Source organism: Phocoena sinus, chromosome 6 (genome assembly GCF_008692025.1).
Source record: "Phocoena sinus isolate mPhoSin1 chromosome 6, mPhoSin1.pri, whole genome shotgun sequence".
NCBI classification, from domain to species: domain Eukaryota; kingdom Metazoa; phylum Chordata; class Mammalia; order Artiodactyla; family Phocoenidae; genus Phocoena; species Phocoena sinus.
In genome coordinates this window covers 26,909,625-26,932,441 of record NC_045768.1, presented here as the reverse complement: position 1 = coordinate 26,932,441, position 22,817 = coordinate 26,909,625, and the positions used below count along the sequence as shown (strand labels likewise).

The 22,817-nt window shown below is 41.7% G+C and overlaps 1 long non-coding RNA gene across 1 annotated transcript in view; it reads left to right on the top strand.

The window, feature by feature from the left end:
* The first annotated feature begins 672 nt into the window (after positions 1–672).
* The window catches only part of LOC116755868, a 73,243-nt gene continuing 51,098 nt past the window's right edge, over positions 673–22,817 (top strand). The window contains exons 1-2 of the long non-coding RNA XR_004350487.1: positions 673–748; positions 12,435–12,548. This is a non-coding gene — a long non-coding RNA (uncharacterized LOC116755868). The remainder of the gene's footprint in view (positions 749–12,434; positions 12,549–22,817) is intronic.

The window sequence follows — 22,817 nt, the reverse complement described above, 5'->3', positions numbered from 1 at the left end:
TTGTGAACAGTGAAGCGTGTGCCACGTTGCTCTGTGTAGCTGTGGAATCACAAGCAGTTAATGTGAGAAAGAAACCCACAGTGCAGAGAAGCACAAACACGGCACAAATGCATCTCACTTGACAGGCAATGGAGAATTGAACAGGGTAAAGGATGGATACTAGAACGTTGGCATTCACCAGAAATTACGGTCTCAGGTACTGCGGTGCCCGCCTACCATGGTATTTGCCACACGTTACATTGCATCACTATTATTTCACTAAAAGGCCTAAATAAAATTATGTATATATCAAATATGTAAAACACAAATGTATCTAGACCAAGAAGTGCCTGTGTAAGCTTTTATAAAAATAGTCGTAGATCCAAGAAATGTTTATTTTCATTTGTCCAGGTTTGAGATGTAACGTGAGCAGAGTATATGAGCATCATAGATTTTCAGTCTCAAATTAGAACATTCTTTTCTGGTGTCATCACAAACCAGCAGTGTGCATGGAATCCTAGTATTGACACCCAAGCTATTTCTCTTCAAGTTACTCTTAACTAAGTAGCAGCCAAGACATCCTTTGCCAGATCATGTGTCTTGAGTTAGTTTGGAAAACATGTACATTGAACATTTCCTTCCTCCCTCCCATCTTTGATAACTTCCTTCTTTCTTCCCCAGTGTGATAGGTGCTGTGAACCTGGTGGGAAAGAAGAGACATGTAGAGCAATTATCACAACACAGTATGGTCTGTGCCGTCATCTTAAAGGTATGTATGGAATTTCAAGGGCACAAAGGTTTGGGGAGTGGGGTTTGTTCCCCGAGGGTTTCCTGAAACAGCTAGCCGTTAGGTGGAGTCTTGAGGCTAGTTTGTTATTTCCAAGATTCAAGTGAAACATCAAGCTCTGGAAGGATTTTTTCAAATTTTCTAGTCTTTCTTTAAGATACAAGCAAAGAGCTAAAATTTACTTTTGTGGCTAAGTTGGCTCATTCTCTCTTGCTCTCTGTCAACTCTGCTTTTCATTAGAAATAAATTTGAAAAATCCAAAAGCGTGTTAATCTGGTTGCTAAGCTCAATTATTGAAAAAGAACAAGTCAAGATCTTCTCGTAAGGAGTATTGAGCAAATAAATGGAAACAAAACTTCTTAATGGTGTGGTAGTGGTGGGTGGAGGGAATTCCTTTTTTTTTTTTTTTTTTTGTCCTGCAGAGAAGTAAGCAGGGGTGGAAGATGCCACAGTTGAGTATTTGGAAGGCCTTGCCTACAGCTGTGCAGCTAAGTCACGGTTGACAGTGTGAAGGAGTTGTAAGGAGGTAGATTGCACTCAGCTGGGGGAGGAATAGCAGATGAGTCATTAATATCATCTGTGTATTACAATAGGCCAGCTCAAGATCTGGATTTGAAGCACTAAATGCGTCACCCTCACCTTCCTTTGGTACAGTAATGGAAAAGCCGGATAGAGCTGAGTAGAGAAATGTGGTAGGAAAATAATGGGACATTAGTCCGATTCTTGATTCATCAGTTATTAATAACATGACCTTTCACTGCCTATTAAACCTTTAGGACTCATACTCCTTGTCAGTGCAGTGTTGGAGGGTGAGGAAAGGGTTTATAATAAATTATCTCTAATAGCGAATCTAATTTAAAACTTTTCACCAAATTACCAAAGGAGAGTTCAATTTAATTCCTGTACGTTCACTGCATGTACTGTTCTCCTATGAAATCTTCATATGCAGATGTAAACATACATATCTGGAAATGATGTAGAAGGCTTATTATACCCCAGAGCTAATAAGGGTTCACTAATTGTCTTGCCTCTGTGTACCTCAAACATATAATTTCAAACCTTTTGTCCCAAACCATTTCCAGTTACTCACCTTCAGGCATTTCCCATCTCAGGCAATTCTCACAATTGTCTGAAAATATCAGGCATATTTTCACCTCTGTCTCTTGACTTGTTTTCTTAGAAAGTTCTGTAGCACAGTGACGCCCATATTCAAATCCAGCCCATCCTTCAAGGTCCATCATATCGGAACTATTTCCACGAGCCAAACCTGACTACCTCCTCTCTGAAGCTGAGAGGGGTCTCAGCTCTCCTGCAGGCCACCCAGCTCTCTTAACAGCACTTGCCTATTTGCTGCCTTGCATTAGATTCATCTGTCTAAATATCTTTCCTTATTAAAGAGGGACTGGATCTTATTTATGTGTACATTCCCGGAGCTTATCAGAGTGCTTGGAACACGATGGACAACCAGCATGCTGGTGGAATAGAATCAGGGAAAGGTTGTCTTTTTAAGTAGACACTCGTTTAGAGTGAAAGTGTGAGCCCTCTCACCGGCACGAGCCTGTCCATGATCTCTCCCGCCTTGTGCTCCAGCCATACTGGCCACCTTGCTTTCTGCTGCCGAAGCTGGTCCAAGCCTTTTCCTGCCTTAGGGCATTTGCTTCAGTTTTTTTCCCCTGCCTCCAAGCTCTTCCCCAGATAACAGCAAATCCCTCTTCTCTCTTCCATCAGCTCATTGCTCCGGGAGGCCTTCTCTGACCACCCTATATAATTTATAGAACTCTCCATTGCTTATCTCTTTCATTTGTCTCCATAGCACTCATGACTGTTTTTCATAATATGTATTTATTTGTTTGCTAGCTATTTGTTCCATCAGAATGGAAGGTCAGGAGGGCAGGATTTGTGTTCACTGCTTTCCCCGCCCCCCCAGTGCCTAAAACTATGCCTGGTGCATATTAAACCCTGTGGGTCCTTCCTCCAGAATCTGCTTATTCTCATCAGCGTGTCTGAGGTTTCTCTAGACTCAAATGCTTGCTTGAAGTCAATGCTGCTTTCTTGTTTCTGGGCCCTCACCTCTACTTCCACAGTCTCTCTTCTATACCGTAGACCTCAAGTTAAGAACCGCTGATCTAGTGGAACAGGAAGGTATGAACTACAGCGGTAGCCATAAGATTCATAGTATATATTAAAAGAATGGGGAGAGATAAATAACTGAAGGAAAAATAAGTCAAGGTATATGGTTTTTATAGAGAAGCCTATAATCAGAAATAGAGTGTAATGAAGCCTATTCGTTATTGATAATACATTTTAGTTTAAAAGAGGGCTAATAGCTGATGTTTAGTTTGGGTACAGTGACTCAAGTGAGATTCAAGGATACACAGAAGCTTTAGTAAGTAGTTTCCATGTTCAAAACATACTAGTGACTTCAGAGGGGCTTTATGGATTCTGCTCTTAAGAAGTTTATGTTAGGGCTTCCCTGGTGGCGCAGTGGTTGAGAGTCCGCCTGCCGATGCAGGGGACGTGGGTTCGTGCCCCGGTCCGGGAAGATCCCACATGCCGCGGAGCGGCTGGGCCCGTGAGCCATGGCCGCTGAGCCTGCGCGTCCGGAGCCTGTGCTCCGCAACGGGAGAGGCCACGACAGTGAGAGGCCCGCGTACCGCAAAAAAGCAACAACAACAACAAAAAGATGTTTATGTTAATGATATGGTACATACTTATTTTTTAGTAAGAAATCTTTTGGAATGATCCATTAAACTTTACCTTGATCTTAAAAGTAATTTAATATGTAAGATTAAAATTGTTCATAGATTCAGTGACAGTTACACCGGGTCCACTTCTTTTAGAATGACCCTAATCTGCACTCAGACCCATAATTACTTGGAACCACTGGCCTCTTAGTTTCTATTTCTGGCTGATTTTATATGTTTTTGTTTTTTCCATAAAAATCTGAAACAGGTTGCATCCTGATCAGATGGGCCATATTTGGTTGTTGGGTACTCATATTGTAAAACACAAGTGATAAAGGCTTTGAAGAGATAAGATGCAGCATGGGTGAAGGAGAGAGAAAAGGAGAAGACGACTTTTAAATCTATTTATTGAACAAGCTATTGAGCATCTTCTGTGTACCAGCACTGCCTGGGTACTAAGCATATAAAGATAATTAAGGCATATTTCCTGTCCCTGTCTAGATTTTGAGCCTATGTGATGGGGAAACAAAGAAGAAAGCAAAGGACACCGAGCAGAGAAAAGATTACAGGTTAAGACTTGTGCTTGTTGAATTTGAGATGAAAGCAATACATCCAAATAGTCTTTACCGTGCTTTTGATATGAGTCAAAAAGTCTAAGTTCTGTGGGGAAAATGCAGTGAATTAAAAGATAGAGCAGCATGACATGGATGTGAAAAGTCTGTTCTCTATTGGGAAGTATACATTTGATACTCTATGGATGAGAGAAGGGTTTTTTTTCTTTTTTCCTTTTTCCTAATTTAAGTTAGGACTTCTTGCCAAGTTTCTGCTTAGGAATTCTGAACTGAACTTCAAATGTTTAGGGGCTTCTGTTTTAAACACATTTGGAGTTGTGGCTTCTTGTTCAAGGAAGAAACCCCTTCAAGTACATCAAAGAGCTGTGAAAAAAAGATACAGTGTGTTGACAATTTTTGCAAGGGCATCAAAACCAGAAAAATTTCTCTGCTGTACACACATATTTCAAAGTTAGGGGGGACGGTTTCTGGTGAGAGTCTTCTGTTGCTGTATTAAACCCCAAATACTTGGGAAATAACACATTCATTGTACTTAAAATATGACTTGGCTCACCTAGCAATTTCAAGCCAAGGTCTAGAAGATGTTTTCTCTGGTGGGTAACCGTTAAATAAATTGTGAGGCTTCTCATTGCTCGGCCCAAGTCAGAAGAGTCAGGAAACAGAATCAGGGGGAGGAATCTTCCCAAAATATCACAAGCCATTTGACCCAGAGCCTTGGAAAAACTGCTTACAAATTCAATTTAAATCATAGTGGGCAGGATCTTGTGAGGGGATGATGGAAGAAGATTGCCTGTGTTGATTCAAGACCCATTTTACTCCTTCATCCTTGATGACCTGGTCAAAGCAGGTACAGAATAAAATCCACACGTGCAAGGGATAAACCACTATTAAATTCTTGGTAGAGGAGCCTGGGCATCATGTTCACAAAGATGGGGTCTGGAGCCCCAGCTCCATCACTTGGTATCTGGGAAGGCTCTGTTTTCTCATTTGGAAAATGGAAGCAATAATGCCAACATTTCCAGGTTGTTGCTTGAATGAATGAATGTTGGATGTAAATTGCCAGCAGATTACTTGATGCTTAGAAAGAGCTCAATAAATGCCACCCCACTCCCACCTCCCTTTGTTCTTTCCCTTGAGGGCATAAAATTAGGCCTAGTTTAGGTTAAAATGAGGATGTCAAATTAAGAAATCAAGGAGACAATGATTTTGTAATGCCTGTTCCAGCTCTGCGACCTAGAGATGTGACCTGAGGCAAGTCACTTACCCTCTCTCACCTCCGTTTTCTCCCCTACAAATGAAGTTAACAGATGCTTGTAAATTAGAATAAAAGATCAGGTTAAACTCCTAGGCAGGAAAGCAAATGGTTGAGAAAGTTGGCTCTAGAGTTAGGCTTCCTAAAGTCCAGCCTGGGCTCCAAAACTTACTTGCTCTATGACTTCGGCCTAGTTACCAAAGATCATTGTGTCTCAGTTTCCTTATCTGCTAAGTAGGGATAATAACAATAGTTTATGCCCCATAGATATGAAGAGTAAATCAGAGAATGCATGTAAAACACTTAGCATATAACTGGCACATAGTAAGTGCTCAATATGTATCTTTATTATCTCAAGAGAACTCTGGTGGAAAGCTTGTGGCTTGTGACCAAAGAATAAAGATAGAATTAGTAGGGAAAGCTTAAAGTGTGATTTCGAACGACTCCAGCCTAGAAAGCCTGAATAGACCTTTCAGATTTCGGTTCTCTAGTGGAGTATAGCCTACTGGGTCATGCAAGTGTTTGGAAACCATTTGGGGAACAGCAACGACTTATATTGTTAACAGAACAGCTCATTCCTCTCAGCCTCGCTCTAAGGAGCTGACCTTCTTGAAGCAGATGGGCCTCCAATCAGGATCCCTTGGAAGAGTGTTGGGATTGCTCCAGTTTGGAGTCGTTTATCTACAGCTTAAGAAACCTGCCCTACAATAATCACCAAGACTTTCAAGCCCTGACGGTATAGAGGATCTCAATTTAATACTGTTGTTGAGTAACCGAAGTATGAAATACTCTGGTTCCAGTTCTGTTGCCCAAATAAACTTACATGGAGTTCAAACCTGAACAGTTAAGCAATAAGAGTTGCTAGCCATGTCCCCTTGTGTAGCCTTACTAAGGGCGGTGGTGATGTCCTCGGCATTGCTGTGAATGGTGAATCCAATTCATTGCAGTTTCCTTCTTGCTGCTGTCTAGACTCTCTCTATAAAGGAGTTCCAAGGAAGGAAGTGGCTATGGCCACCTGCAGTGCGACCAGAGAAAAGAGGGCATAATCAGGGCCAGACCGAGTCCTTTAGAAGACTTCTGTGCTAAAAATAGGTGTCCCACCTCCACCGCCACCACTATTCCCCACATTATATGCAATGGAAAACAAAGGTAAATTATAAAATAAGTGTATCCAAATCCAACAAAGTTGATTTTTCCATGATGATTTTAAAATGTGTCTACACGTACTTTTTAAAAACTCCCTGCTTTTTTGGTGCTCAGAGCACATGTTAGTTTGCCATTCATCCTCAAGCCCTAGCTGATTATCCTGGTGAGCCTGGTCTTGGGATCACCATCCAGAGAGTGTGTGACGTATCTGGGAAGCGATTATCCCTCTGATAAAAGACTATAATTAACTAAGTGGGTGGATCATTTGTTAAGTGTGTGCTTTTCCCAGAGGAAGGGCAGAGATGGTATGAAATAGGGGTGACATCTCCCTATGAGTACAAGTCCTTGGCAGAAACACAAGACTTTGGAGTGAGCACACGTTAGTTCAGGACTCTGGACTTTGGAATTAACCTCTTAACTGGTTTCCTTTACACTAGTCTTTCTTATTTCCAATAGACTACATTGTTGCCGGAGTGATCTCTTTAAAAAAATGTGACCACGATAGTCCTCTGTTTAGAACACTTTATGTGAAGTTTCACCATTGCCTACAGAATAAAGATAAACTCCTTTGTACCTCAAGGCTCTTTACAACACACTTCTTCCTACCTATGGAGTTCCATCTCTCCCTATGGCCCCAACTGACTCTGTGCTGTAGCCGCGCACAGACATCCTTCCTAATCTCTACGTTGTTTCCACTGTTTGCTCCTCTGTTCCACCTCATCCAACTGGTACACGACCAGTCATCTCTCAGAACCCAGCCCCTATGTCCCTTCCTGTGGCCTGGGTTCCCTGATTCTCCAGACAGACTCACTGTCTCACTTCTTTGCGCCCCACACACTTGGTTCAATCTCTGTGGTCGCACCTCTGCTATAACCTTTCAGACATGGTGAGTTACGTGTCTGCAAGCTCGTTTTGCAACTGTGAGCTCCTTGAGGGCTGGGACCAGGCTTGGTTCGTTTGGGTATCTTCATTGACTTTACAATGCCCAGCACACAGTAGAGGCAAAATAATATTTGGTGAATAAATAAAATAACTGGTCATAAACTGGCACTAATACAGTAATACCAACCTCCATGAAGGCAGAAACCATGTAGCTGGCACTCGGTTGAATGAATGAGTGAGGGAATGAAAAGCTCATAGAGCTGTTGTGAAAATCAAAATGAACACTGTGGAAGCTTTGTGAACCATGTATGGCTGGGCCTGGGCAAGAGGCTGCTACCGTGATTGCAAAGAGCACAGTCCCCTGGCTTTCATAGCAGTGTGGCCAAGTACAAAGGGCCATAGGAGCCAGCACTTAGCTGCCTGACCATCACCCCAGGTAAGGATTGGGGTTTGGAGGGAGGGGCACAGGCACATAGTAAGTGGGACCCCTTAGGCGCTCCCACCCCGTTTGGGGAAAGAAGGGGTACACTCGTGAGGCAGGGAGAGGGCTGGGAATGGGTGGCTGGCTATTCTCCCCTATGGGATTCTCTTTTTAACTTGACCCAGATTGTCTAGGGCTCCCCTCACTGTCAACGGTCTGCCCCCCTCAGCCAGGCTGTGTGGCGCTTCCCACCCTCAGGCACAGGGTGCAGACTGGCCGGAGTGCGGTATCCTGCTGCCATGGTCAAGGCCAAAAGGCAGCGTTCCATTGACTGGACGTGTGATGGGGTAAAAGTGAACCTGCTGCTATTTCTTTCACAGCTTGTGAAGGCTGTAATGAAAAGATCTGAGAAACTCTTTTGCCCTAGTCCTGGAAGAAGGGTGTCATAAATGTCCGATTTGCCACTGATTGCCACATTGGCACAGGGACTCCACAGCAACAAGTCACTGAAACATAGCTAACCAGAGGCACACCTGTTGAAAGAGCAACTTAGCCTCTCTTATTTCTCTAATTGAGTAGCAAATTAGAATAACAAAAGCCACCATGAATGGCACATCTTCTCTGTCATACATGGTGCAAGAATCTCATTTGATGTCCACCCAAACATAAAAGGGAGTGTATTGTCATCATTTTAGGGAAAATAGAGCTCAGTCAGGTTAAGAGCTTTTCCCAAAATCACTCTGTGTGTCAGTCAGCTTTCACTATATTATACTGAAGTAACAAACACCCCCAATGTCTCAATGTCTTGGAACAACAAGCCTTTAATTCTCAATCATATTACATTCCTAGTGCAGTGTCCGAGGGCAACTCTGGCTCTGCCCTATGGGTCTTCTTTATTCCAGAACCCAGACTAAAAAACAATCCTGATTTGGGGTACATTATTACCATGACAGAGAGAAAAGAGCAATGGCTCCCCTCCCAAAGGCTCTTAAAGTTCCTTTGAATTGTGGCATACATTACTTCAACTCACATTCCATTGGCCAAAGCAAGTCATATGGCCAAGCTTGAAGTCCAGGTGATAGGAGTGAGGGCTTCTCCCATAGATAGACATCCCAAGTCCCATGGCAATGGACAGGAAGGAATCATTGGGAAGGAATCATTAGGGTCAATAAGAAAACCATCTAGTAAGTGACAGAGCTGGGTTTAAAGCTAAAGTTCTCCCTTATCCACATTCCAAGTTCTTTCCGCCATACCAAGTGATCTCTAACGGGAACCCCAGTGCAGATTTATTGACCTTGATGACAGGAGCCCCGAGTAAAACTCCAAGGCTTGATTCCTGCAAGTGCAGGAGAAGGAAGAACTAAGGACCCCATCTTGTCACTTAACGGAACAGGATTGCAAGTGTGTGTCAGGGAAGTCTTGCACTGTTGTCTGTCAGTGTAATTGGGATGAAAAACCTACTCTCTCTCTGCAGCCCTTATTGCTCCAGTAAATCTCCCACTGTACCTCCCATTACCCCTCGCTTAAAGCACCGATTATTCCTTTATTAGAGCTCAGCCACAAGTAGGCCATGAATTTTTATGGCTTTTCCGGATCTCATAAGGCAATGAGACTCATCCATTTAAACACAGTCACTAAACTCTACCGCAGGTTTATGACCTGACGTAGCATTTCACCGCTGTTTAAAAAGCAGCCGCACCCACTCATCCCTTCTTGGAACTTTTCATTTCCTCCTTGGAAGAAAGAAAATTTCAGTTTCCCACTTTCACCCCCCCCAATGGTTCCCTTGAGATGTGGCCAGGGTGAAATGCCACCATTGACTAAAATCTGAATGTACCCACTTTGGGCATCACTTCTACCTGGGGGCGGGGGGGAACCCAAACTTCTTCCAGCCTCCTCCAGTTCCATTGGAATGTTTATTCTGTTTGATTAACATGTACCTACCTTCCGCAGTTTATTCACGAAGCATTAACTGCATAACTACTGTATGTCAGATAACGTGCCAGGCATGGTCGTATCGCCGTGGGCCGCCCCTCTGTGAGGAAACGAGGAAAGAGAGAAGACACTGCTGTTTCTTGAGGGACTTCAAAGCAATTTCATGTACACTGTCTCATTTGACTATGTCTGTTGCCTTCACCATTGTCCAGGGTTATCTCACCTTGGACATGGCACAGCTGAAAAGTCCTTGAGTTTTGTTTACAGCCTCAAGAATATGGTTGAGCACTGCTGGTTGTGTGGCTCTGAACCCAGAGCTGGGCTCACGGAGAAAGAAACACAATCCTCCAAGCAGTTCAATTTCTGAAAATAACCACTGTATTTGCTATTAGCAGACTTCTTCTAAGAACCTCCTGCCATCAAGTAACTACTCTTAGCTTCCACATCATGAGATTGTTTTCCCGAGTTTTTCCCCCCATAAATTAGAGATGTTCATTTCCATAGTTACCGGGCTTTCCCTTCTGGATTTTCACAGGTAGTTTTCAACTCAACATGTCTCAAAGCAAATTCACGATCTCCCACATCAGCTTACTCTTAAATTTGCTCATCTTCTTTTCTCTCTCTCGGTCAGTGTGCAAATCATTTACTCATTCACCTGCATTTGTAAGCTGGGAGACAGCCTTGATTTCTTATTCCCCTTTATCTGCCGCAACCAATCAATTACCGAGTCCTGCCTTTCTTGCCTTCTTAGCATCTTTCATATAAGTAATGTCCACTCCATCACTGCTGCGTCTGTCTCTCCTTACCAGGATTCCTGCAACACTCCCTCCAGCTGCGGCCTTCGTGCCTCCTGTCTCACTCTGCTCCTGTCCGTCTTAATCAGCATTTCCGGAGTGACCTTTCTACACCCAAATCTATTCATGTCACTCTCCTTTATAAAGCCTCCATTGGTCCTTCAGTGTGTTCAACAGAAAGGCCTTCCCTTTCAGCACAAAGCAACAAAAGCCTAATTAGAGGCTCCCTACCTCCTACTTCTGTAATTCCTATCCCTCAAAATGCACCTTATGAACCAGTCATGTTAACTGACATGGCTATATCCGGAAATAAGCATCCATTTTTTTCCCCTCACCTGTGCTATACTGCCTCCCTTTGTCCTCCTAGAAGACTTCCACCCACCCCTAAAGATTCAGTTCGAATCTTCTTTGTGAAGAAAAGTGCCTTACGATCTCTAGGCCAGATAGATCCCTTCCACATTTGGGCTTTCGCAATAACTTGAATTTCACTTACTTTTCCAATTTATCATCATCTCCTCTCCTAAACTTCCAGCTCAGTAGAACACATGCCATGTCTTATAATACACCCCTTGTTTTTACTGCTTACTTAGACCTTTCATGTCCTTTGTCTGATTGATCCTCCAACCCTGTCAGATAGGCCCCTATTATCCCAATTTACAGATGACGATCAGGTTCAGCTAACGTTTCAAGGTTGTGCAGTTAGTAAATGGAAGGCCCAGAGGTCCGAGCCAAGTGTCCCCACTGCCATACACTCTTTGCTAATTCACTTCTTTACAACAGCAGTGGCAGCTTTTCCCATGTAGACGGAAGGGGTTTAGCAGAGGGCACCTGGTTGGAAAAGAAGTCTAACCGACTTGCCTTCAAGCTGCATTTGCAAGGCAAGGACAGAGGTTGTGTTTGGACTGTGTTCTACATCACTGTAAATATTGGAATGTTTTCTGAAGCTATTTTTATCTCATACATCATATATGATTGAGAAAATCCAAGTTGCCTATATTGAAAAATTCTATCATCATTGTACTCCTCTTTTTTTTTTGGAGGGAGGTTTCAGCCACCAGATGAGAATGTGGGGTGGGGGTGGGGGTGGGTTTGGCCTCTTTGTTGAGGCCGCTCTTAGCCTCAGTGGGTTGCCAGGCATAGATTAGAAGCCCAGCCTGAACCTCATCAGTATAGCCAGGGCTGAAACGCTTTTACCAGGGAAATGCCTAGGGTTCTGGCCTGAGGTTGATCGCAGGTGAGTGTGAGATACGTCCACATGAACATTTCTGCATCTGAGGAATAAAATTGCTGTTAGCTTTACTTGTTCCGCTGATCAGTAAGCCCTGGATAAAGACACACATGTGGCAAATTCCTTCTGGAGTTTAAAACTAAGAAATTGTTTCTTCTGAAGATATGCTAATCTTCCTTTTATCACAACAAGAGTTATGGAAACCAATAGGGCCCAAACCTGGGCTGTGAATCAGAATTACCTGGGAACATAATAAATACATTGATTCCTCTACCCCGTCGTCCCTGGAAATTCTGATTGAGAGACGTGGAGAGGGGCTGAGGAATCCATTTTCTGTAGATCAGCTGGATTCCCAAGCCCTCTATGCTGATAAAGCCACTGTTCCCAGCAGTAGCCTCTCACATTTTTTTTTAAAACTTTGCATAGAATTTTATTTCATTTTTTTATCTTTTCTTCTTTTTAAGTTTTTATTTTATAGTGAAGTATAGTTGATTCACAATGTCGTGTCAGTTTCAGGTGTACAGCAGAGTGATTCAGTTATATATATATACATGTATCTATTCTTTCTCAAATTCTTTTCCCATTTCGGTTATTCCAGAATATTGAGCAGAGGGAGGAATGTATCGGGAGTTTGGGGTTGACATGTACACACTGCTTTATTTAAAATAGATAACCAACAAGGACCTACTCTGTAGCACAGGGAACTCTACTCTAGCCTCTCACATTTTAACCTGAAGTGTGGCTGCTTCCACAGGTGGGATGTCACCCTGACTGCAAAAGAGCCCAGCTTGGTGCAGAAGACAATATACACCTCTAAGTCTTGGCGTCTTTCTCCCTCTGGTCTGACGGGGCTCAGTCCTGGCGAAAGGTGAGTACCGAAGCTGAAGGAACTCAGGTACCCGAACACTCCACCCAGTTGCTTCTGTGTCTGGGGGCTTGGAAAGGGGGAGACTCTAGACCCATAGAGAACAGCATCATCTCAGCTTCCAGGCAGGCATTTATGGGGCAGCAGAGCACTGACTGTGAATTTGAAGTTCTCAGATGTGGATTTGCTGAGAGTTAGTGGCAGAACCCAGATAGGAATTCTGCGGCTGCCTTGGGCACTGGAAGGGTGTCCCTGCCCCAGCCTGCAGGAAGGGACACAAAACATGGGATTAGAGTGACTGCTGCATATTCAAAAATCAGCCCTTTGTCTGTCTTTGAACAGATCCAGTCCTCATGCTCCCATCATTAGGACAGGAACTTCCCAGGAGACAGGCAAGAGGAGAATGAGGATTCGAGGAAGCTGTACATGGGGGACAATTTTTGTTTTCTTTTTCAATTTCAAGTTAATATGAAACTACTTATTTCTCCTCTGCATCCTTAGTGACTACCAAACACAACTGATTTATGGCATTTTCTCGAACTGGCATTTTAATGGGTCCACAAGAGGAAAATAAAGTATTTAATAAAATAAAACGTGACAAATGAACTCCTTGAGTGAAACAAGCCATATTAGTGAGAGCTGCAGATACAGCAGAAGGAGGAAGGAGGTTCCGGGAGCTGGAAAGAGGCCCAAGTGAAAATTGTGATGGGTTTTGGAATTTTTAAAAAAATTTTAAATTGGAAGGATCTGACCATATTATACATAATCTGATGTATACATGTATACATTTCATCTTCACTCGCCATTCTTTTGTCGCTCCTCATTTGCTGCAGTCGGAGCAGGGTTCCCTATTATGTAAATAAGGGAATGAGACAGATGGTGCCACAAAGCAATGAATTCATCTGGGGGGAGGGCTTTAATTATGGATGGGTGGGCCCGGCTGTGTTTTGGGTTCAGCAAACGTCCCAAACGTTATGGGATTGGCAAAACCCCAGATGCAGTTTTCCAGGCACATTTTAAAATCCTGTCATATTTGCAGGGGAATTGAAGTTGGGATTTGTTTCTTGTTCTTTATTAAATTCCTCAAGTTGCTGGCCCTGATTTTTAGCCTCTGAAACTGTGGAGGAATTTGAGCAGTGTTTTAAAGAGCTGGTCTACAATTCTTGTAAGACTAAGGTACTTCATAGGTACTACGGAGCTGTTGAATAGTCTTTTTTAGGGACTGTAAAGAAATTGAAGATCTGAGGTACTATAAATGGACAATTTAAATTATTCACATACCCAGATATGATTACTATTTGTTGGTATATTGAGATTTAGTATTTTTAGGATACTTTTTTTACACCATTGAAATTTCACTATACTTGTCATTTTGTGTCTTGTTTTGTCACTTAACACTACATCACAATCATTTCCCTATATCACTATTTATTCATAATTTCCGTGAATATATAGTAGTTCATTGAATTTGTGACTCACTTGAAAAAATTCAAAATGTTTATTTTAGTGAGCATTTGTTTCACCCAGAGTAATATAACCTGGGTCCTTAGACAATCTAGGTTTTTCTTTATATCTTCTGTCAGATAAAATCTGTTTGGTAGAAACAGATGAACAGAATAATCAGAAGTGGCTATGGGGACTTTTGGGGTGCTAAATAAGGTCAGTGTCAACGATGAATAGACTAAAGTATGTGGCAAGTTCACAGTCAAAGGCAGAAGCTCAAAGAGAGACCCAGAGCAGACTGAGTATACACAAAGGACTTAGGACTTTGGATATTATTACATAAAAAGCAAAACACAAGTTAGGTGAAAACTTACGGGAACAGAGGAGACCATTAGCATTTGTGAATTTGGTATCCATGAATTCAGCTATTCACAAGGGACCTCGCAGGGCCAGGATATGGCGTGATTTATCATTTTGCTGCAACAAGCACGTTAAATCACGTGGGTTTTCAAAGCTCGCGTTTCGACCGCGCCACTCTGTCTCCGAACCTAGCCAACCGTCCAGCTTTTGTGTCTTAATCAGTTTTGTGGTTTCACACTCCTTGACGAGGATTTAGCAATTCTCATAATGTGATAAATTGTATTTCTTTGTGAAAAAACTAAACAAGAGAAGAACATCAATTGCAAGAGCTGGTGCTGAAAGGGAATAGAAAATAAGAAGCCTAAGAAAGTGATAGTCCCTTGCCAGAAAGCTGAACCCTTGGATTCATTAAGGAATGGAATGTCACATTTGGCAGTGCTCGGGTTCCATGACATAAACGAGTCCCCCATACGCTCTGTACAGCATCGAGAAAAAGATATTTCTGATTCCACTTCAGGCAGTACTCTACCCCGGGCAAATACTGCTCATTAAGTAAATCATCAAGGCACAACTTAACTGTTTCAGTATTTCTTTTTCTGGGAGAAATTATATTAGAGCGATATTCGTGAATGTGCTGATTCATTAAGATCTTGAATGCATCGAGGATTTATTTGAACGAAATCTCTTCGAGTGAGAAGTTGCAGTGAGTCAATTTCAACTCTGGCAAATTCTGAGTTTCCTATAAATTCCAGAGAAGTGAGGTAGGATGAGAATAACCTGTTGAGGATAGAGCAATGAATTTACTAAGCAAACTGTAACTGGCGTGGACAAGTGATTCACGTCTCAGAGGAGCCAAAGGAAAGCTGACTGCGTTTGAGTCCTGAATGTACCTGTGACTGGTGGGGTGACAGAAGGAGATCATTTTAAGACAACCACGTAAACCTGCTTTGATCCCAGATTAGAGATTCCACAAAGAGGCTGGGCCTAAAGGAAATCACGTTGAGGTCAATTTTAAAAAACAATAAAAATGAAAACTGTTGCCCACAGAATGAGTATACATAGCCCTGACTGGTCACAGGTAAATCATGGAGGAGACAAAGTTGGCTTCTAAAGTCTCACCACAGGATGGGGTCCAATAGACAAAAGTTGAAATCCTGTGTGTTGATTACAGCGTAAACTACCTTGTTGACTTCTCCTCTCTGTGTCTTAGTTTCCTCATCTGCAAATTAGGGCCAGTACAGTTGACTTTGCAAGATACGTGATAAGCCAGTGCTTCACATTTTCCATCCATGTACCCTTCAGTATCAGGGGAGAAGGTCCTCTGGAAGGACCAGAAAATTAACTGCAAAGCAGCGTGAAGCAAGTGTTCACCTTTGTTGTTTTGTACACCTAACATACGCACAAGATTGGCCCTGTCTGGCCCCAGCAGTATCTCTAGCCTGGTCCACCACCCTCCCCCTTATCCTATGAGCTTCAGTCTCACTGGCCGCCTTTTCCATTTCTTCAGTGTGTCCTAATCCCCATACATTTCAAGGCCATCTGTACCCACCTCCCTGCTACCGTCACCCGCCGCCTTTCACCATCTTTGCTGCTCTCATCCTTCGGATTATCCTTCACTTGCCTCTGTTCTTGGCTTTTTAAGAATTGTGATGTCTTCCTGTCTGCTCTGCTTAGAATCCCTTGTTTCCTAAAAGAGTCTTCAGAGGTAATGATCCAGGCAAACTTGAGATTCAAGTCCAAGTCTGACCATTCTAGGACAGATAATAAAAGTAGAATTTGTGGTGCAAGAGTTGGAAACTCCTAGGAACAGAAAAGGTGAAACCCCTTTCTCACTTACTTATCTAACTTTATTCAGTCATTGATACCTTATTCAGTCCCTTCCGAAGAGCTACTGCTGAGAAAAGAAGGTGATAATCTTGCTTTTATATAATGCTGCAGGAAATACCTGAGGATTGACATTTTTCTTCTTTACACAAATATTTTTTCCTAATTTATTAAAGGAAAATCTTACCTTGTTTTAAGGTTTTGAAAAGTTTGATATCATCTTGGCTGGATAATATGCATGTGCTAAAACGATCATTATGAAGACATAGCAAAATGAAATTTATATCTTAATGATTCATTCAAAAACCACTTGTGGAGCTCCCATTCTATGTCAGGTCCTGGGCTAGATCCTGTGGCTATAGACATGAAATGCAGCCCCTGGTAAAAGCAGTTCACATAGAATGGGGGAGACAGGCAATTAGACAGTCAAATAATGTAACTTAATAAATGCTATCATAGAAATGAGTATGGGGGTGGGAAGACTCAGAGAATATGTTCCTGAGGACAGTGAGGGTTGAGATCTTTTTGTGGGCAGAGTACGGTTTGCCAAGCCAACGTATAGAAAAAGTCAGTTTGCAAGAAGGCATGAAACATGGATAACAGCATTGCGTTTGAGAACATATAAATCGTTGGGCAACAGGGAGAAAGATGAGGATGGAGAGTTGGGCAGACAAAGTCATAAAGGGAAGGATGCCGTGCTAAGGAATTAGAGTTTTCTAGTGAGGGTCATAAGAAGCCACTGAAGGGTTTTCATTAAGGAAACAATAAGGACTGACTTAGAGTTTTGAAGTCAAGGAGGGAGGGAGAAGAGGAAAGGACTGAGAGTGGAGTTATGGAATCCATAAGGTAATTGATGCAATCCTGGCAAGAAGGAGCAAAGGCCTCAGCTATCGTACATAATACAGTGTTTTCTTCTCTTCCCTAACGCAAAAGAAGTAGCCCATTTTTGATAAATTTATTCTTCAGCTACATTATTGCCCTTCTATCCACTCTGCAAAGGAAAGAGGGGAGGAAATTATTTAAAGAGTATTTCTTAGAAATTAAGCACCATGTCAATTGCTTTCACATATTGAGAGGTTATGCTTTCACATGACATTAAGAGGTAGGCATTATTTCTAACCATTTCCAGCTGAGGAATCTCTGAATTACACTTGTTGTGAATATACTACTTCCTCCTCTGTAAAGATTTTCTGAAAGTGGAAACTGCATTGACTTCAGAACTTTAAACTGACTAGAACAGTGATAATTCTGCCCCATACTCTTCTTATTTCCTGCCCTCCATCCCTCATTTGTGCTATTCATCATATATACGAGTTCTCCCCTGTTTGGGGCAAACAGTAGAATTGCACTTCCTGGCTCCTTTGGCTTGGGTGGGACCATGTGATTAGATTCAGAACTGCACTTCCTGGCTGCTTTGGCTTGGGTGGGACCGTGTGATTAGATTCAGAATTGCACTTCCTGGCTCCTATGGCTTGGGTGGGGCCGTGTGATTGGTTCCGGCCAATGAGTTTGAGCAGCAGTGATGCATGGCATTTCAGAGCTGGATGATCTAATTGCCACTGTGAGAAACACCAAAGCTCTCTCTTCTCTCAGCCGTGTTATTCTGTTAGCCTGAATCCTGGACCGAGAATGAGGATGATCCCAGAGCAGAGTTCTAAGTTCCTCCGTGGTGGACCTGTTGTAGGAGTGAGCAATGACCCTTTGTTATTTTAATCTGGAGTTTCTCTGACTCAGTGCTAGTGACATTGTGGCTGAGGAATTCTTTCTTGGGGGTGGAGAGGAGAGCTCTCAGGTGCACTAAAGGGTGTTGAGCGCTATCCCTGATCTCTACTTACCCGCTATCAGTTTCACCCCTCCCCAAGTTGTGACAACCAAAACCGTGGCCAGACATCATTAGATGTCCCCTCTGGAGAAACTTGCTCCTGGTTGAGAGCTGTTGTCTTAAACCACTGAGATTTGTATTCTTTACTGCTTTATAAGCTAGCTAGGACTTGTATACCCCAGTCCCTTGTTTTCATCTGTTACTCCTTCCCTTGTAAGGTTAATTCTCCAGGTATACTTTTGATCTGTGAAACATTGTGTTTCATATCCTAACAGTTTTCAAGCTTTTTAATGTATTTACAGCTATCATCCAGTTCATGTGCTATTAAACCTTGTCCTTCTGTGGTCCCCTTTCAACCTAGTCAAAATGATTTCTAATAATATCTGTGTCCCTTGGCAGCAGCTGTCATTAAAACAGGTAGGAAAGTTTTTATTGTATTCCAGTTTAGTTTATAATTCCCAGGTTGCTACCATAAACTGGTTCATTTTGGTTTAACTGAGGACATATATAATGTAAGCAAAACACTGAGAAGGAAGGCTCTTGTTCTCAAAGAGTTTGCATACCAGCTGGGCAAGTAATATGTATTCATAAGAAAATATAAATCATATTACACTGTGCATTTTTTAACCATATGTGTAAAGTGCTTATAAGTGTCTGGCACATAGTAAGTACTCAATAAATGTTAGCCGTTATTGTTATAAGCATCATTATTTTTGTACCATTTAAAAGAGTTCCCTATGCCCTGTACTGCACAGTGAACTCTTCACAAGCAAGGACCATCTCTTACTCAACTTTGAATTCCCAATGCTTGGCACTTTGGTATAAGAAAGACGCTCAAAGCACAGTGGATGAATGAACATGAATTAAAGTCAAAGAGGGTGTACAATACATTGGTTTTAGAAGAAGAGACAGAACTTCAGATTAAAGTATTCTAGGGAGATTTCATGGTGTTCCTTTTTTTAAGCCAAGGGTGAAGAATTTAGGAGAAACTTTTTGTACGTAATAATATTTTCCATGGTGCGTTTTTTTTGTTCTTTTTGGGAAGGAGTAGCACAAGTAATACAGTGTGAGGTAAATAAAGTGAGACTGTGGGTCTGAAGACCCGCATTGGGGTCTTAACCCCACCACATACAATCTGTCCAGGCAAACAATCTTCTAGAACCTTGGTTCCTACATCTTTAGAATGATAATTATTAAGAATATCTCTCTTCTGCATACATCATGGAAGTGTCATAAGGATCTTCATGAAGTATATAAAATATTTAATAACAGCTCATCCGCACGATGCGTGTTATTGCTACCAGTTTACAAATACTAATGAGAAATCCTAGCAGACTAGGCCCGTGTCTTGCTGAATATCTGAAACCAGGTCCGCAGAGACTTATGGAAATGACTGATATTTTATTCATTGAATGAGTGACTGAGTAACGAACAGTGAGATGAAAAAATAAGAATAGATGCACCGGCTTAAATGTAACAGGAAACCATGGTCTACTTATAAGTAGCAGCTAGTTAGAAGTACCTGGAGCTAGACAACAGAATTGTGGTTCACTGCAGAATCTAACCATAGCCTTCCCATCATCATCGAGAGGCATGGAAGTTGAGAGGTTCTACTGTCCCCTTATAATTTTCTTCCTGCCTGAGGCCATCCTGACTGTGTGTATATTCCATGCCGTTCTGTCACCCTGTTTGAGGAAAAGGTAAAATGGTTTGGGAACCTCTCAAATGGCTTATTAGAAAGGAAGGAAGAAATTATACAGTGAGAAAATGAGGAAGGAGAAGGGATTGGAGATGAATACCAAAAGGCTGACAAAAAGACACTTGAGCCTGAGAGGGGAAAAAATGAGATGGAATCATAATCCCTGTAGCTATGCAATATGTAAGAGGTTTTTTCCCACATAAAGCATGTCTTTTACCAAAGTGCTACTTAATATGCTATAGAAAATGAGAGGAGTCCAAAAGTATGACTAAGATCAAGAGAATTTCAAGAGAAGGGACAGATTTGGGTGGTCTAGTGACATCCTGTGGCTTCTTTGGATCTGATGTGGCCAATCAAGATACAGACTGTGGTTAAAGAGGGTTTGCCCAACCCTGTCTGAGATGCTCCTCAAAGCCACTGACCACCCTTCCCTCAAGCTCCCTTGTGTGCTGACAAATAACATGCTCCAAAGATGAAAGGCCTGACCTCTTTCTCTAAATATTTGACAGCCTCACACTGAAGATGCAAGAGGCTGGTTTTGATGGCTCCAGAGGAGAGAATGTGACCCAAGGAGAGGTAGAATTTAATGCAATCTAAAGAGCTTTCTAAAGATGAAGGTGCCCTGAAACTCAAATGGCTAGAAATGCTTGAGCAGAAGCAGATAAATATCCACTTGCTGTGGTAAGCACTGGAATATAAACCCTTTCCAATTCAACATTCCTATCGCTTTAGTCCTGTCTTCCACCCAACACAGGCATTTCCTCTATAGCATCCTTGGAAAGTGGAGTCCTCTAGCCAATTTTTTTTCAAGCACTGATTTGTTAACTGTGCAAACTACTAGCTGCAGTTTGATCTTATAGAGGCGCCAGTTCATTGACGGATAGAGCAAATTTCCTGGAAAGGGTAGAGGGAATGATTTCAAGAATGCAGGTGGAGAGACCTCATTTAACCAACACATTAATAGGAGGAATATCCTTCCGTTTGAGAACTTAGTGGGAAAACTTCAAGCTCTAGCACTTAATGTTTGTTTTGTCTTTAATCGAAGATACCTAAATTAGCTCTTCTCTATTGAAGATGTTAATCAACATTCATTGAGCACTTTTTAATTTGAAAAGTCTTTTCACATCTAGAAATTTCATTTAGACTTCAGGAAAACTGCATTATTATCCCATTTCACAGGGGAGGACACTTAGAAGATAATAAATACTGGAACTTGAATTTGTGTCTATGTGCTGGGACTGTGCTGAAGCCTTTACGTGAATTACTGCTAAATCACATAATACCTGTACAAAGTGGGACCAGAGGCTGAGGGTAGTAACATAGCCCGAAAGATGAAGGAAGAAGTCTTAATAAATTGGGCTACCACTAGCAGAACAAACGTCAAATATTCAGATCAAGGAGTATAAGAAACGAGAGTTCAGGGTTTGTTCAACACTCAACAAACGTTGAGTCTGACACTCTTCCCCGTCTCAAGGAGCCCACAGTCTAGGAGGATCTGGGCCACGTGTCTGTTTTCTGTGCTGCGGGCCTCAGCAACAGGCCTGGAATTTCACCTAATGTTATCTAATGTAATTGCCACAGTAACCTCAGCAGAAAGGTATGGCGATATTAAAGACTTGCCAAAACCACACATTTGCTATGTAGCAAATCTTGAGTTTGCAGCAATTCTACTGGAATTCAAAACTTCATGTTCTTCCAAAGTCTCCAAACTTAGTCAAAACTGCAGCTCAATAAATTTTATTAATCTCATACTCTCTGCTACAAAGACTTTTTCCACCTTTTCCGATGCCACTCAAAACCCACATTTTCAACAGAAAAACTAACCACCACTTAAGAAATCTTTCTGGCCATTGTCCACCTTCCAGATCAGAATTTCTGGACTCCTGTCTCTTTCCCCCGCTTGCAGAGGAAGAAGCCATATGCGTCTTCATCCGAAGGAACTTTCCCACTGGGTTCACTGCAGACTAGTCTGATGGAGAGAACTCTATAACTAGGACAACTAACTTGTCCAGGCTTAACTATTGACTTATGGGTGATACTGGATCACTTTCCCATGCAGGGCATGTTTCATTTTGTTTTCTTTTTTAAGAGAATTCGCTGCATTGAGTGTAACCATAATAAGAACCCTTGGGGTCAATACTATTATTACCTTCATCAGACAAACGATGAAACTAAAACTTGGTGAGCAAGTAAGAAATATAGCCAGTGGCACACAGAAGATAAGTGATGGAGTCAGGATTTAAGCCCAAATCTGTCAGAACCTAGAGACCATGATCTGAAGTATGGTGCTCATTGCTTCCTTGGTTGTAATCTCTTTTCTGTAAAATGGAGTTGAAGAAATCAGCTCTGCTTCATTTCTAGCAGTATTTCTTTTCAACAAAATGACATGAAGAACCCAAATGTATAATAAGAGAAAAAGCAATATTTAGTATAATTTTCTTAGTTTCAGTATGTATTCACTTATATATATTTATATATACACATATTTATTTAATGCATGCTTATTATTTATTGTAAAGGCAACTGAAATATTTCAGAATTATGTGTCATTAAGCATAATTTTGAAATCAGGAGTTATGGATAATAACTAGTGTCAGAATCCAGTTATTCCAGTGATTTGTTTTGGTCTTATGGGACAAAAATGCTGATTCACTTAGAGAAATTTTTACAAAAGAGAACAGGTTTTCAATGGTTAAGCTTATTCTTCCGTTAACCATCAGAGAAGACTGAAAGAGAAGCAATAGGATATTTTTATTTCAAGGCTGAATCACTAACATTATCTCATAGCCGCTCGCTTAGGTTACTTGGTAAGTGTTTCATTTGGGGAGGGTAGGTAAACTCACTCCTATCTAGCTGGTTGAAATGTCTCTGGCAGGAAATATTTTTCAAATATATCTGATAACAATGTAAGATTTCTCAGTGATTTCATTTTTAAAAAATCTCACATGTCTTAGCACACCTCTGTCATTTTTCAAGGCTATAAAAATCTACTTTGTTTTCCGTTCAGTAGAAATTTGAAGTTTCATTTCCCTTTCTGACACCTCATTTGCAATTATAAGCATGAAAATACTGGATTTCTGAAAAGCTGTTGTATTTTTGTTAGCTACTTAATAAATGGAATTCC